Source organism: Vigna umbellata, chromosome 9, assembly GCF_029865625.1.
Source record: "Vigna umbellata cultivar VRB3 chromosome 9, Vumbellata_1.0, whole genome shotgun sequence".
NCBI classification, from domain to species: domain Eukaryota; kingdom Viridiplantae; phylum Streptophyta; class Magnoliopsida; order Fabales; family Fabaceae; genus Vigna; species Vigna umbellata.
In genome coordinates this window covers 27292844-27297349 of record NC_142173.1, presented here as the reverse complement: position 1 = coordinate 27297349, position 4506 = coordinate 27292844, and positions in this window count along the sequence as shown.

Genomic DNA, 4506 nt, shown 5'->3' with positions numbered 1-4506 from the left:
CCATAGTTGAAGCTTGATTTGCTAAAGCCTCACTATCTCTTGATTGGTCTTTCCATGATGAGCAAGCATGATTGATTTCTTTGCTTTGATTGAAGTTGTTTGCTTGAGTCACTAAACCATTGTAGTTGAGATATTTTGTCTAGGCTAAGTTTAACTTTTGCTTTTCATGAGGACATGAAAAAGTTTATGTTTGGGAAAGTTAGTAAGTATGATAATTAACTATTATTCACACTTACTAGAACCCTTTATTTGTCCTTATATCATGTGTTTTGTGTTGAATTCCATGAAAATGTGTAAGATTTGTATTTAGTCTTCATAAATTTAATTATCTATTTGTGGTTTATTTTGTTGGAAATTGGAAAATTAGAGAAGAATAGAGAGTTTCTGCCAAAAGTTGCTAGCTCAGGCACAAGCACTGCTAGCCCAGCAAGTAGAGTAACTCTAGCCCAGCTCGAAAGTCTTGCGGCCTAGCTAGTAGAGCACCTCTAGCCTAACAAGAGGATTTTGTGGCCCAGCGAGCATATCACCTCTAGCCCAATGAGAAGTGTTTATGGCCCAGTGAGAATGCACTTTTTGGAGAGGGTTTTAAAGTGGCGAGAGTGGAAGAAAAAGGTAGTTTTTGGATGTGAAAACACAGTTGAAGCTTAGGGACGCGATGTGGAGGCACATTTTTACTTCTGGAGCTCATGAAGGCTACTTGGGGCATGTGGAAACATCCTCTTCTCCCTCTTTGGGTCTCCTTCTTCTATCATCCACTTTTATAAGCTTTTAGACTCTCTATAAAACCCGGATAAAATAAAAATAGTTTATTTTATTTTTTACATTTTTTAATATTAAATACTTAATTATAGTATAGAATTGGGTGATAAAGTATTTATGAAAAATTAATTAGTATTTGTTTATTTTAATTTTTGGAAATGAGTTGAGAAAGGGATTTGGGCCTTAGTTTTTAATAAATAAATAGATAAATAAATAAATAATAATAAGAAACAGAAAGTAATATTGGATAGAGATATTTAAATGAAATTAGATAAAACCTAGGGAAAGATAATTCCCTGAAAGTGTGTGTGAGAGAGAAAAACCATCACTCTTTCCTTGCAAATCGTGAAGGGCCTTGTACCTTGGTGAAGAGTAGAGCTCGAGAGAGAAGAAAGAATGTGAAGACTTTGGCTTGGTGGCTGGTTCACTGTTACTTATGAGGTAAGGGGAGTTAACACTCTTGATTATAGATGTGTATGGTGTATTGTAGTATAGTCTGGGGTTTTGTTGAATCGTGGGGGAATTGGTAGTCACGCATGTAGCTTTGGGTTCTTCTTAGCCATGGAAATTATGTTGTACGTAATTTACTGCATTGATCTTGTATACGGGTATTGGTATAGAGAAAGGGTATGAATTATTTTTAGTGTGTGCTTGGTGTATAGTGCCGCGTGAGTGAAAGGGAAGGGAGAAAACGATTTCTACTTATCATTTTGTTGTAGTTGATTCATGGGCATATATATATATATAGTATGTATTTTTTCTTATTAGTCATTAGTTTGATGATTGCTTTATTATTGTTTCGAGAATATTTATTACACAAGGGTTTGTTGCTTGATTGTGCAAGGTTAATATTGTTAATTATTTTAGAATTGGGTTTATGTTGTGATTCCCGGTGAAGCTCTTGGAAGTGTGGTGGAAGTAGCACTAGTACTTGCCCGGTGAAGCTCTCTGAGAATAGAGTGGTGGGGGTGTATACTTGTTCGGTAAAGTCCAATAGGGTGGTGGAAAGCATATACTTGTCTTGGGAAGCTCTAAGAGAGTGGTGGGAAGTGGTGTACTTGCCGGTGAAGCCTTCTAGAGAGTGATGGGAGATGTCATTATGTAATGGTGTGGAAAAGTGTACTGGCCCAGTGAAGCTCTTTAAGAGAGTGGTGGGAGGTGACACTCGACCTTATGTTATATGTGAGTCCATCAATGGTGATTCAATATATAGTGAATGTTTTCAAATAAATTGGGATATGAGTTGTTGAATGACAAAGGAAGTATGAGTGTGAATTGGTTACTTTGACGAAATCATTTTGTGGATATATGTTGGTGACTTGGAATTTGATAGTGCGACTGTGTTAATGATTTGATGTGTTGTCATGTAAAGAGGTGTATAGGAGTATGATGATATGTGATATTCAAAAATCTTATTCTAAGTTGATGTTGAATACTTGTATATGTTATATGACATGTTTTTGTTAGCTCACCCTTGCATGTTTGTGGTTGTCGTTTCCACCTACGATGATCGTACTTGTACGTGAGTAGATGTTGTTACAGATATAGCTAAAGCAAATTTGAGTAGCGAGATACATGGGAGAACTATGGGATTTTAATTTCAATGTTAATAGTTTTGTAATGGAATTCTATGAACGTTTTATAGTTGCATTTGATTTATGAAGTTTTCATAATTCAGTTATAATAAATGGAAGTTTTATTTAAACTGTATCTTGAAATGATATCAGGTTTAAGTATTAAAAAGTTATTGTAAACCCGTGGCATCCCAAATTTGGGGTGTTACACTCTCCATGGAAATGGAGAACCAAACATCTTGTTTGGAGTAGATGTATCTATTGAACTCTTGTATCTTATAAATGCTTTGATTATATATATGCATCTTCATCTAAATATTAATTTTTTGTTTTACTCTATTGCTGCTTCTTTTGCTTGCGGGAATGGGAATGTTCCTAGCTCGATTTGCGGTTTCATTAGGTCTTATGAAAAATCTACTGAACCCTAGGCTTGAAACAAAAGATCTAGTGGAGACTTGTGTCAAGGATGGACATGACCCATTAGTTATCTAAAACCCTAGTCTTAATGCGGGTTGCTTGTTGAATGATCAAGGGATTGACGCTTAGTAAGAAAACCTAGGTTTCTCATCTAAGGGACTGACATTAGTATTTGATGGAGATGAGATGATTCAGTGTGTGCAAGAGAGTGAATTGGTGAAATTTACCCTAGCTTTGCCATTCCATACCATTTCCACCATTTCTCCACTCCTAAGTGCCTCAATTACTAAGTTCACCCTTCTTTGTAAATCTTTATTTAGTTAAATATAGTTGTAAGTTTAATTATTCTTTAGTCTAGATGAATTACTAATTATATGATTATTTAATATTACACGAGTCTCTTGGGAAAACAACACATGGTCTTACATGGTTTTATTACTAAACAATTTGGTATGCTTCCCAAAGAGCTAACAAGCATCCTACACCCTTTTGTCTACTGATTCTAAGCAAATTTTCATTCTTATTTTTTAGAATGGATAATTCTCTTCAGCAAACAGAGGTGATATGTTTATGGAGCCACTCACAAAAGGTTTGAGATATATTGGCCATCTAAGATCTTTTTAATCAATTAATGTCTCGATTAACCAGCTCTGGTGCCTATTGTTTAAATAGTATCCCTATATCTCAATCTAAGAGGGGTGAATTGAGTTTTAAAACATCTTGTTCAAATTATTTGAAAATTTTGGTTCTTTGAATCAATTCACAAAAGTTTATGATCAACAATTAAAATACAAAAACAAAATTAAGATCACACATCAATTTTTATACTGGTTCAACTCTTAAGTTGAGCCTACATCCAGTTTCCTCCAACAAACTTAGCTGGAGGGAATCCACTATATTTCCAATTGTCAAGAATACAAAGAATTCACTTAATTGTATCCTCACACACACTCCAATATTAAAAACTATAACCAAGAGAGGTTCAAACTCATACTCTCTTACGCCTTGCTTACACAGCTAAGGTGACTAAGAAAATCTAAACAATAAGATGTAACCTGGATGCACCACCTATATGCAGATCTCACAAGTCTTTTTTCTTTCTTGAAACCTTGGAGAATTGAAGATTCTTCAAAGGGTTGAGTGATTTCTCCAAGAATGATTCTGGACAACTTCTTGATGTGTTCCTAAGCTTTTGTTTCACGTTTTTTCAAAACATTGCAAAGTACTTTCTACCTGAAACAAGTTAGATCACACAAATATATATGATATGAAATTCATATGCATTTAATCAATTAGGTATCTTTCTATTTTAATCGATTAGATTATTATCTTAATCGATTAAAACATGCAATATAGCCTTATTTTGTGTGTAATGTGCTTTAACTGATTATGGTTATATCTTAAACGATTAATATGAGTAAATTTATGCAAATATAATCTTCTATCCAACTTGTACTCTACATACATAAATTGTGCATTCTAAGATCTTCTTATATGATCCTAAGTATATTTTATTAATGTTATTACACAAGAAAGAACATTTGACATAGTCATAAAAAAAAATACTAAACTGGGGAGAGTTCCCTCTTAACATATAATTTCATAATCTTTATAATCTTATTATACCTTAACGCTTATTACCTTACAACCTTATTACCTTACAACCTTATTACCTTACAACTTATTACCTTAAATTACCTTACAACTACCATTACCTTATTACCTTACAACTTAACCTTATTACCTTACAACCTTA